The following is a 13657-nucleotide window of genomic DNA, read 5'->3' on the forward strand; positions in this document are numbered from 1 at the left end:
TTGTGTTATAGTATAATGAACTTTTTAGTATAATGTATAGAGTGTTCTCTTTAACATGTATTATCTCGTAATAGTAGTAATTATAGTGAGCATCATAGTGATAGGGGTAATGAGCAGTAGTCTTAACTATACCTATTATAGTTAAATAGAGTGTGGAATTACATGCCTTTGATTTACAAAGGTATTGAATTTAGTGAAGACTTTCATATCTAACACACACACACACACACACACACACACACACACACACATATATATATATATATATATATATATATATATATATATATATATATATATAACTAAGAATTCAACGACAATCGGACAGATAACAGTATACCCTAAGACCACAATCAAACAAGAACAGGAAGTAAGGCGAGCTATCAGTCCTAAGTCCTTCAAGTCTTACTTATATAAATATATTTGTGTAGATATAGTTTTAAAAGAAAAGAGGTTTAAAAATAATTTGATAATAGTTTAATAACAATTTAGGGAAAACTACAATAATGTCCCTACATATTGGCCTCATAATCGATTTAGTCCCTATATATTTTTTTTATTCAATTAAGTCCCAAATACCGGTAATCGTATTCAATTTAACCCTTTGACCCGGTCAACAGGTCATCCAACTTTCAAAAATTACATTTTTGGCCCAGATTTCAAAATTTATTACAAATTTGGTCCAAAATTTACACTTTTGGCCCGGATTTTAATTTTTTTTACAAATTTGGTCCAAACTTTACCTTTTTTGCCCAAATTTTAGAATTTTATTATGAATTCATCCTAATTTTAGTTTTTTTTGCAACTTTTTTTTTCAAAAAATTGTTTCTAATATGTTTTTTCTCTATAAAATCATATTTATACAAAAAAAAAAAAATACATATTTTCACATAAAAATCTTATATTTTCTATATAAAAACTTTTTTTAAAAAGTTTTTTGTATATGAAATATTTAGTTTTAAAAATAAGTATTTATTAAGTATATAAATATATAGAAATCCGTTTTTATAAAAGAAATGTATACAAAAACGTATTTTACAAAAAAAATATATATACAAACACCTATTTTATCTATATTTTTTTATAAAATCGTGTTTGTTTATATTTTTTTTTATAAAAACGTGTTTGAATATTTTTTTTATATAATACGTGTTTGTATACATTTTATAAAATGTATACAAACATGATTTTATAAAATATATACAAACACGTATTATATAAAAACTTATTCAAACATGTTTTTATAAAATGTATACGAACACGTATTATATAAAAAATTATTGAAACACGTTTTTATAAAAAAAATATAAACAAACACGATTTTATAAAAAAAATATAGATACACACCTATTTGTGTGCATATATATATATATATATATATATATATATATATATATATATATATATATATATATATATATATATATATATATATATAAAGGTGATAGGTGTTTGTATACATTTTTTTATAAAAACGAATTTATATATATTTATATACTAAATAAATACATATTTTTATAACTAGATATTTCATATACAAAAAACTTTTTAAAAATAGTTTTTATATAGAAAATATAAGATTTTTATGTGAAAATATATTTTTTTTTGTATAAATATGATTTTATAAAGAAAAAACATATTAGAAACAATTTTTTGAAAACAAAGTTGCAAAAAAACTAAAATTAGGATGAATTCATAATAAAATTCTAAAATTTGGGCAAAAAATGTAAAGTTTGGACCAAATTTGTAATAAATTTTGAAATCTGGGCCAAAAATATAATTTTTGAAAGTTGGATGACCTGTTGACCGGGTCAAAGGGTTAAATTGAATACGATTACCGGTATTTGGGACTTAATTGAATAAAAAAAATATATAGGGACTAAATCGATTATGAGGCCAATATTTAGGGACTTTATTGTAGTTTTCCCAACAATTTAACATAAAATGCGTTTGATAGTTATTTAAAACAGTTTTATTTACAAAGCAGTTAAAAGTATAGAAAATCCTTTTTGTTAGCAAGTTATAAATCACATGTGATTGATTCTATAACTTGCTGTATTCAACTTGTATCCCCCCCCCTATAAAAACATTTGAAAGGTTAATTAAGGGGTATGAACTCACCTGCAGTGAGTGGATCGGATGGAAGTCTTGGTTGAGTGTTTGGTGTCAAGTGAAGACTTGAACACACTTTATGACCCTAGTAACATATGAAGACATATGTCTACATATAATTAGTGATTAAAAAACTAATTTAACATGTATAAACATCCTAATGCGAAGAAAAACGCTTTGGTCAAGTGCTAGGAGGCTATTGGGTTGAAAGGAAGGAGTGTAAGGCCTCACTATGGAGTTTACTCCTTAATTACCCACCTTAGGTGAGTTTGCGGTTGAGGGGCCAAATCCCCCATGAGTTTACAGCCGTAAACTCATGGGAGGAGTGTATTTGAGTGCCTAAGGGTCTCTTACATCACTAAGAAGGGTTCTAAGGTTAAATCCTTGGCTTGAGAAGTGATTGAGGTCTAAAAGGGGTACTCCCTTGGAGTTTGCGGTCCTTGGACCACTCCTTGGGAGTTTACGGTCGTGAACCCTATGGTTTATGGCCGTAAACCCTTGGACACCTCTTTTTCCTTCGTTTTTGTGGTCCTAAGCTCACTCCTACAAGTTTCTAGGTCAAGGTCCAAGGTTAAATAAGTGGTTTAGGGCTCATTTTCTATCATTTGAGGGAGTTTACGGCCTAAGAATGTTCTTGGGCCGTAAACCCTCATTCAAGCCTCCAAACTTGATGTTTAAGGTCCAAAACACTTCAAGGTTAAGTTCTAAGCTAGTCTCTAAGCCTAAGGAAGGGATTTGGGGGCATTTTGGCACCCTTTTAGGGGTTTACGGCCTAAGAAGGTTCTTGGGCCGTAAACTCCCAGTTCTTGACATTCTTGGATGATTTTAATGCTATAATGACATGAAATGAGCTTTAGAACAATCTAGGGTAAAAGAACTTATAGTTTGGGGACAAAAACTTGCGGATTTTTGGAAGAATCGGGCCTTGAAGAGAGAGAGTGACTAGAGTGGTAAAATTTCAAGTTGATGACCACTTAACCCTTATATAGGGTTTGAGTTTGTGGCCAAGTGAGAATCTACCCAATACCGACGTTAAACGAAATTTAAAATTTTACCCGATTAAATGGTCGTAACCCGGCTTAATCGTAAACTAAAAAGTTTCTCAAATAAATTTCGAGGGTGTTACATGTGCTTTTATTTTGTTTCAACACTTATGAAATAAAATAAAGACATTAATTTATTTGCCTAACCCAAATGTTAACGAAAAATAATAATAAAAATTATTTTATTAGCGGAAATGGGTTACAATGACGGAATAAATTTCAGGTTGTCACACCATTCCATGACATAGACCTCCATTTTAGCTTGGATTTGGTGTTCAAGCTTCATAGCACCTTGCATGCACGTAAAGTTGGCAACTTTACGTGTGATGCTAGCCTTAGGAATCCAGATCTACAGGTGGGAAGCGATGGAATAGACTGTAATCGACAAAATGGAGTTGACACAAATGGACTCGACGAGTCTGTTCATGGACTCGGCGAGTCAGGTCGCAAAACCCTAATCCCTTCTGGTTATGAGTCAGATATGTGAGTTGAGTGGTAACTTAATGAGTTGGACAGGTCTAGGACTCGGAGATTGAAGGACTCGATGAGTCATGGGGTGACTCGGCGAGTCAAGTCGCGAATGGAAGGGTTTTTGAGTTTATGAACTCGGCGAGTCACTAGGCTGACTCGGTGAGTAATGTCAACTTGGAAGGTTGAGTTTGACCAAGACTTTGACTTTGAACAGAATTGACTTAGTTTGATTCTGGAGGACAGTTTGGGGCTAAGTGTTATTTTGATATTGGTAGCTCGGGGAGCTAGAGGAGCAGCAATTCGAAGAGTTGTTGGATAGCAATCAGGAGGGTATCAGCCATAACTTCAGCAGTGCAATGTGAGTCTCCTCACTGTGTGAATGGGCCTAAGGCCACAATGCCGACCCATGTAGCTTATGAGTAGGAAGACCTAGGGGTTAGCCCTAGGCATTGTATGCTAGTATTATGTTCCGAACGAATGTCCGATGCCGGGCGGGTGCCCGAGATAGGTTTATGTGTATGATATTCCAGACCTAATTTTTATCATAACTTTTAAGTTTCGATACTACTAGATGTTGAAACCAAATAATGGCCTTCTTTGAAATTTTAAGAAAAAAACATTAAAAAAATAATAAAATAACTACTAATAAATATTAACAATAATCTTTAAAGTCTTATTACGATCAAGTATCAAGAATGAAGAGTGCAAGAATGAAGAGTGAAGAATAAAAGAAGAAAATTAGTTATATTATATAAGGGGAAAATGAAATGTTAGATACATGTGTGAAACAATGTTTGACAAATTAAAAAAAATCAAATTAATGTGGTAAAAAATAAATCATTTATCTTGAACCACATTAATTTTGATGACATTCCTTTTATATATATATATATATATATATATATATATATATATATATATATATATATATATATATATATATATATATATATATATATATATATATATATATATATATATATATATATATATATATATATATATATATATATATATATATATATATATATATATATATATATATATATATATATATATATATATATATATATATATATATATCAGTTGGCGGCTAAGATTTGATTTTGATAAAAAAAAAATCAAATACATTTATTTTTAAGGTTGTTCGTTAGGATGGATTAGTTCGATTCGATCCAATCAAGTGAATCTAAATTGATTTCGGTTTTCAAAACATAGATATAAATAGTTCAAACAAAATTCAAATTTGATTCATTCCAACAAAATTATAATTCAATTGGATTGGTTTTTATAATCGGCTTTTATAAAATAAAACATTTTAAAACTACATATAACTAGAATATTAACCAACTTTATAGATGAAACTAACACAAATTATTTAGTTGTGGTAAATATTTTATATTTGGATTTAAAAGATAAAAAACGTTTGAAAGAAAATGTGTATTAATGTTTTTATCAAATGAAACTTTTTGAATATGTTTGAAAAACAAATTACTATTTAGTAAATAACTATATATAACTATATTATAATAATAATAATAATAATAATAATAATAATAATAATAATAATAATAATAATTGTTGTTAAGTTAGTTTGGATTATTTGGTTCTTAGTTTATAAATCAAAACTAAACTGAACTCATCCAAAAATCAGAATATCTAAACCATAAACCACATAGTTTAGTACAATTTGTTCAATTGAAAATTTTGGTTTGATATAAATCATGGACAACCCATTTATTCAATAATAAAATAGTCATTTTTATAAATATTCTGCTAGGGTCCTTAATTCACGGGCCAATTCAGATAACTTTGATACTTTCTAAAGTGTCAAGTCTCGACGAATTCCTAATTAAATAATGAGTATTAATAAAGATTCTTGATTGAATGTGATGTTGAAATAAATTTAAGATTATTATGTAGTTGAAGATTATTTAAACAAATTTAAGATTATAATGTAGTTTTCGATGGATTAATTTGATTGAGAGAATTAGGTTCTTTCCAATATTAATCACAATTATTAATATTAAAAATAAATTGACTTATCTTTTGTCTCTGTTTTTATAATTTTAAAAAACAACGTCAAAATTAATATGGTTTGAAACATGTCTTTTATTCAATTACTACTTTATAACCGTGGGCACCATGGTTACAAAATTAATTAAACTTTCACAGTAAAAACTCAAAATTATTAATCAATTATATTTTTTTAGTTATATAAAATTATAATCATTGATTTAGATAAATACGTTACCTTATAATCTGTATTAATTTTATTTTAAATGGTATTCTAATGTTATTTAATTTCATTTAATTAGAGTGAGAAATTTAAATTTTGAAATTTGAAATGTATAATCAATAGATTCACATGTGGCATGACATTAGTTATGATGTCTAATAAGGTGACACATGGCAAAAGGAGAATCAAATTATTCTTTTATTAGAATAGGGATATTCATTAGAAACTTTTTAATTTTTCAAGTTTTTTTACTTAATTATATTCAATTGTATTTATTTGAAATTCTTCGACTCTTATTTCTTGTACTTAATTAAATGATTAATTGTAATGTTTTTCCTATATACAAACTTGAGAAAATTACTAACACGGCTGCGTTTTGGCCTTTGAGCTACGGTTTCGCATGGTAGTACATTTTGTTTTTTCATTTTTTGGACAAAGTCGTAGGTAAATTTACCAACGTATGGTATGCTATCAGTTTAGCTATGGTTTGGATTTTTTAAGAAGAGCAAACTAGATATGAACAAAACCGTAGCATAGGGCATCATAACTACATTTTTGGCAAAAAAAAAAAAATTAGTTATGACCGTAGTTTGGTAGTTTGGTTGTAGTAGTATTTCATAGTGGTGTTTACTACTATATCATATATATTTTTACTATTATATATAAAAAGAAGGTATTTTTGGAGAATAAAAGTTAGTGTTTTTTTTCTTTCAATATAAGTATCCCACCTCGGGAGTACGTTTGCAAGAATGAAGCTCAAAAGAATTGACAGGGACCCGAACAAACGGTGAAGCATGTGGTTTAATTCGATGCACAATGAAGAACCTTACCAGGGTATAAGCTCAATATTTTGTTTTGGTTACCACTGACAGAAGATGACAATTAGTTGGTTCCCAACTATCATATGTATATGGTCACTCGGTTATATGGCAAGAGTGTTCAATTACGATATGGAATTTTATGAGACCACCATATTTATTGAATTTATTTATTTAGTGAAAGTAAAACTGATATTCCATATTACTCAAAACTTAGGCTTTCTTACCAATACCCTAAGGAGCTATATTATTGTGCCATTTTGATAATAGTGATATTAGAACGTTGATTATGGTAATCAATATGTATGTGTCTGTATATGTGGTGGTTGATGAAGTCGATGGTACTAATGAAGTCGGCGATAGACAAAAAAACATCTGCAACAAACATATCCAGTAGAAAATGGAGCAACAAATGTAAACGTAGTGTAACAACTGACTTTGTATGTGGAACCGCAAAATTATAAATATGTTGGTGATGATGATGTTGGTACATACCATAATGATATGGGTGCACATGATTACATTGAACACAAACCACAAGGTATTGTTAATTGGGTCAGTAATGAAACTGGAAAATAAAAAGTTTATTTTCAGAATAGTTGTGAACTACAAGGATACGCGGAGTTTGCAGATTGTAAGAAGTTAGATATATCTGAGCTAGAGAGCAATTCTTATAGAGAATAATCAAATGATGAACCTAAATATATGTATTCAAATGCCATGTTTCATGGTATGCCCCATTTGACTTTGTGTTCATTAAATAATAATGTTAACAATCCATCACAGAAGATAGACACAAGTCAAAAGATCAAGCTTCTAGATATATTTGATAGAAAAGAGTAGCTTAAGTTCGCTATTGGAAAAAATGTATTGCAGAGGGTTTGTAGTACATGGCAAGAAGATCGTCTAAGGAAAGGTTCAAGGTGGTTTGTTTTGTTAAAAATTGTTCTTTGTTGATTAGGGAAAAGGCTATCAAATCCTCTAGTATTGTCCAAGTAAAAATAAAATAAAATTATTGATCAAGATAAATGTTCTTCAACAGTGTTATATCCTCAGCATTGACAAGCAAACAAAAAGGTGTCCGACCACTTTATCGTTGAGGTACCTGTAAAAACAGAAAAATAAAAGTAACTTTTTTGTGGATTTATCCCGCAAAAAGGATTGCTTAACTAATGACAGATAATTTCAAATAAAATTAAACCATTACCAAGAAACGATGCCAAAAATTTATGTGTGTTTGAGTGTACTAACAATCTTAAATTTATAAATCATGTCAAATCTAAACCAACTAAAACACAATAGGCAGTGTACCTAGTCACGTAATACTATAGTAAATGTAAGAAATGGTGTCGAATACTAGGGGAACGAGAATGCTTTTAATTAAAACTATCTCTACTAATTAAAATAATAAAAATACTATTAATTGGAGGCTTTTATCTGATTTTACAAGTTTAGAAGAAATTAAATTATCAACTAACATTTAAAATTAGCAAAAATTACTTAGACTAAAGCAGAAAAAACATAAACGATTTTAAAATTGTTGTTTTATGTTTAAAGCTTCCCCTTGCAATGACATATATGAAAGTGTTGTTTGTGTTTCTAATAATAGCAATGTTAACTAAAATATTGATTCTTCAAATATTTTAGATAAATCGTGCTTATAACATTGTCTCTTTGGCCACATAATTAAGAAAAACATTGCCAAGCTCCAATCAGAAGGAGTCTTGGAATCATTTAGCCTAAAATCGGATGATGTATGTGATTCTCTTTTATTAGCAAAGATGATTAAATTACCATTCCTTAGGACTTGTGAAAGAGGCGTGGGATTATTGGATCTCAAATAGATGTGTGTAGACCCTACAGATCCGCCACAAGGTACGTTAAACACTACTACGTTAGATTTACGGATGATTTTAGTAGATATCGTTATGGTTAATTGATTAAACATAAGTTTGATACTTTTGGAAAGTTCAAGGAGTATCAAAATGAAGTAGATAATAAATTGGACAAGAAGATAAAGGTTCTTTGATACGACAGGGGATGAGAGTACCTTAGGATCGAGTTCAAAGATCATCTTAGAAATTATGGAATAGTTTCACAATTGGCTCTTCCAAAAACACCACAACTTAATATTGTTGCTGAAAAGATAAATCGAACCTATGTTGGACATCGTTTGATCTATGACGAGTCGGACTTCACTACAAATAAGTTCTTGGGGGTATTCGCTTGAAACAATAATTGGTATCTTAAACATTGTGACAACTTAGCAGGTTTCAAATGCACCTCATGAAATGTTGACTATAAAAGCTCATTCACTCAATCACATTAAGATCTGGGGTTGTGAGGTTTTTGTTTGGCATGGAACCCAAGATAAACTTGAATCCAGATTTAAGAAATTTCAGTTTCTCAGTTACTTACAAAAGGCTTTGGGGTATTTTTTTACAGACCCAATGAAAATATGGTGTTAGTAGCTTAAAATGAGTGTTCCTTAAGAGAGAACTTATATATTAAGAACTCAGTGGGAGTCAAATTGACCTTGAATATATTTAAGAGTCAACTGCCAGTGAACCTTAAGTTAACACTAGCACTTAAGTAGATGTTAAGATACCTATTGAGCCTAATGAAATATCCTTACCTCTTCCCAGATTTGGTAGAGTTAGCAATCGTCCTGAGTTTTATGGTTTCCACATAATGACGAAAGGAAACATGTTGATTAGTGATTGGACATTGGTTAATCTAGATAAGCCAACTAACTATAACGAAGCGATGACAAGCCTAGACGATAACCAATGGAAAGAAGCTATAGACAACAAAATTAAGTCCATGATGCATAACCAAGTTTGGAATTTGGTTGATCCAACACCTGGTCTTAAGACAATAGGATGTAAATGAATCTTCATGAAGAAGACCGACATTGTTGGTAATGTACACACATTCAAAGCTTGGTTGGTGAAAAAAGGTTATACTCAAACTTAAGGAATTAATTATGAGGAAATGTTCTCACCAATAGCTAAGATAAAGTCTATTAGGATAATTTTAGAGCATGTGTACATGACACAACCTATAGGTTTTCAACATGCCAATTTATCCGAATAGAGTGTGTAAGCTTGAAAGGTCCATCTATGACTTAAACAAGCGTCGCAAAGCTAGAATCTATGCTTGCATGAAAAAAGTCAAAGAGTATGGTTTTTCTAGAAGTCGAGATGAGTTATGCATGTATGTCAAAGCTAGTGGGAGTGTGGTTTTCTTCTTAGTAATGTATTTAGATGAAGTACTACTTATATGAAATAATGTCCCTCAGTTTAAAAGTGTAAAAACTTGGCTCATGAAATATTTCGCTATAAAGGACTTACCAGAAGCGGCATATATACTTGGTATAAGAATATGTAAGGACATATCTAAGCATTTCACAGGACTTAGTCAAAGTAAATATGTGGATAAGGTATTGAAAGACTTAATATGGAAATTCCAAGAAAGGAAATGTTCATATGAATCGTAGCGTTAAATTAATTATGTCTCAACTTCCTAGTTCTAGTGATGAACATGAAAAAAATGAGTTGAGTACCATATGCTTCAACTATAGGATCGATCATGTATGCTATGACATAAACTTGTCCTAGTGTCTTTTATGCTTTGAGCATGGTGAGTCGATATCAAGAAAATATTGGGCTAAGTCATTGGACAACAGTCAAGAACATTATTAAGTATTTGAGAAATATTAAAGATGTGTGTCTTGTGCAAGGTGGAGAGAAAGATCTTGTAGTGAAGGGATATAGTGATGCAAGTTTCCGAAAAATATAGATGATTCAATTCTGAGGGGTTTTGAGCACTACAACATTCCTATGGTGTACATGCAACCCTAATTCTTCGGATCTATGTTTTTATCAAGTTATACATGCAAATCAAATCATCCAAAGCATGAGCCCTAACTAGCTTACAATTTTCAGAATTTGTAACATAAAACAAAGTTAGAAGAATACATTTTCCTTATAGCTTGTAGATCTTGACCTTCTAGACCTTAGTGACTCAATTGTTGCACCTCTAGTGAGTCACAAACACCAAGCTGCAAGTTGGACGAATATAAGAGAGGTTAGGAGGCTCAAAATCGGCTAGGGTATTCTAATAGAAGCAAGTGGCCGATTTCAAGGTGTCATGGGGTCTTTATATCGTTGTGAAATTAGGGTATTTGACTGAAATCCTAATTCTCTGCTTAGGCCTTAAGCATTAATCTAGTAGATCCTTCCAGAAGGCCTTTTATGGATGAAATCTATGTGGGCTATACATAGGATTTCGTCCATCCCTTCATAAGGATCTACAAGCCCAACTTTGCAACTATCATATAATTGCAATATCAGTCACCATAATAGAATCAATCTCTTTTGATCACCAAATTAATTCCGAATCAATTCCTGATCAATACTAATTAAATAATATGATTTCTCAATTAATATATCATTCTTATAATATATTAATAAATCATAATTAATCTCTTTCTCCATAATTCATCCAGTCAAGTTGATATGGTGAAGGCAACCCAAAAGGACCATGCTAGTATCGGGTCAAGTACATACCAATTATAGTTATGCACTTAGACACCTAATCCAACAGTCTCCTACTTGGGTAATTCTAATAACTATAACTGCAAGTATGAATTCAAAATCCGATTAGCAATCGTATCTCTCAAAGGCCGTTGTCGAACTCTGACCTAGTCAACAACGCATCCTTTAGATAAGAGATCATGCAGTCCTCTGTTCTCAAGATATCGTGTGGACAAAGACATGGAATAAAGTCATACTCATTGTCCAACAGTTTGTTTCCCGATTTTTGATTTGTTTGACATAGAACTTAACTAAACACATCAATTTAGTCTTGACCGGGTCCAACATACAAATCAACACAAAATCATCGAGGGGCCCAAGATATTGCTTTTAATCCTCTCAGGATAAAAGGAATAGATAAACATTGACGTATACGCTTGTACTATTTACTTATTAAATCGTACACAACAATACATTTTATAACATCAAGTTACTGATGTGTTTACACACTTTCAATGCACAACTAACTTGTAAACAACAACTCATATATCTCGGTTTAAATACTATATGATATTATCGTCTCATAATCACTTGTGATAAATTCCATGAAGTGATTCATATGAGTGTGGGTTTAATCCAATAATCAAATCTTATTTCAAGAGTACTCATGAACGTTGCAGGAAACGTTTGCTATGTCTAAATGCTTAGACAGTCTAAAAACCATTTCATGACATTCTAACCCCTTAGCCTACTTCCAAAGTATGATCGAATGTGGATAATTCAAATAATTCTATTATTCTGGAAGTCAAAACATGCAAAAGTGAAACTATAGTAAACAATTGACACAAGATAGTAACTTTACTCATAAATAAAACTCCTTTATTCAATCATTAAATGTCAATTACATTTTATTTATTACAAGTTTCTAAATAACTATCTAATCACTAAAACTAATATCATCCTTTAGACCAATGCTCCTCGGATGTTGTAAGTGCTTAACCCTGTTCAGACCCTTTGTGAGGGGATTTGTTGGGTTCTCCTCTGACGATACCCTTTTTACTACGAGGAGTCTCTCTTCTACCCGATGTCTAATGAAGTGGTATTTTATGTCGATGTGCCTGGATCTCCCATGATCTATCGGTTCCTTGGTCAAGGTAATTGCTCCCTCGTTATCGTAGAAAATCTCTATAGGCTCCTTTATGGCTGTTACAACTCCAAGGTCTCCAATGAAGTTCTTCAACCATATCGCCACCTTTGATGCTTCGCTCGCTGCCATGTACTATGATGCACACGTTGAATCAGCTATAGTCTCCTGGTTGGAACTTTTCCAAGTCACTTCTCCTCCATTCAGGGTAAATACCTAACCCGACTGAGAGCGGAAGTTATCTCTGTCGGTCTTAAAACTAGCATCACTATACCCTGTCACTCTCAAGTCTTCACTTCCACCAAGTAAAAGGACCCAGTCCTTCGTCCTTCTTAGATACTTAAGAATGCTCTTTACTGCTATCCAGTGAGATCTGATGGATTTGGTGTCTAAGCCCATAACTCTAACTGGGATGTACTTGACCCGATTGTAGCATGGTCCTTTTTGGGTTGCCTTCACCAGTGCAATTTGATAGGATGAATTTTGAGAATAAGGTTATTTATGGGTTATTAATATATTAGAATTATAATGTATTAATATGAAATCATAGTATTTAATTATTATTGATCAAGAATTAATTTGGAATTAATTTTGTGGTCAAAAGAGACTAATTAAATATATGGGGATTGGTTATGTAAATCAATGATTCTTGTAGTGTGGGCCAATGATCCATGATTATGTATATGGGTTAAACAAATCCATGGATAGTCCATGGAGGTTAAGTCCATGGAGCATGAGAATGTGGAAAGTCATGGGTCATTAGGGTTTACAAAGTGTAACCCTAGCATGTGCAACACTATAAATATAAACCTCATGAGCCAAAATCAGTTACACCATATTCTTGAGATAAGTAACTTACTATCTTAAGCATCCTCTTGCATTTTGGTGTTTGTGAACCAATAGAGGCATCACACTTGAGGTCATCAACCTTTCAAAGATCAAGAACTCTACCCTACTCAAGAGCTAAGCAACCAAACTAAGTTTATATTGTATAGCTTTTATTGTATGCTAGCTAGAGAATGCTTTGGAAAAAATGAAAAATGCGTGTATAATTAGAGAAAACATAGATCCAAAGCATTTAGGGTTGCATGTGCACCATATAAGTGTTATAGTTCTCGAAAACCAACAGTGGTATCAGAGCCTAGGAATGTTTTCTATTATATTTGATGCTTACTAGTTTTTCAAAGCTGGAAAAGTCAAAATTTTGGCCTCTGACTGGTGAGTCGCTGAGTCCATGAACAGACTCGATGAGTCCACTCAGTAACAGAGCAACTCGTAGAGTCCAGTCCATG

This window comes from Lactuca sativa, chromosome 5, assembly GCF_002870075.4.
Source record: "Lactuca sativa cultivar Salinas chromosome 5, Lsat_Salinas_v11, whole genome shotgun sequence".
In the NCBI taxonomy this organism is placed as follows: domain Eukaryota; kingdom Viridiplantae; phylum Streptophyta; class Magnoliopsida; order Asterales; family Asteraceae; genus Lactuca; species Lactuca sativa.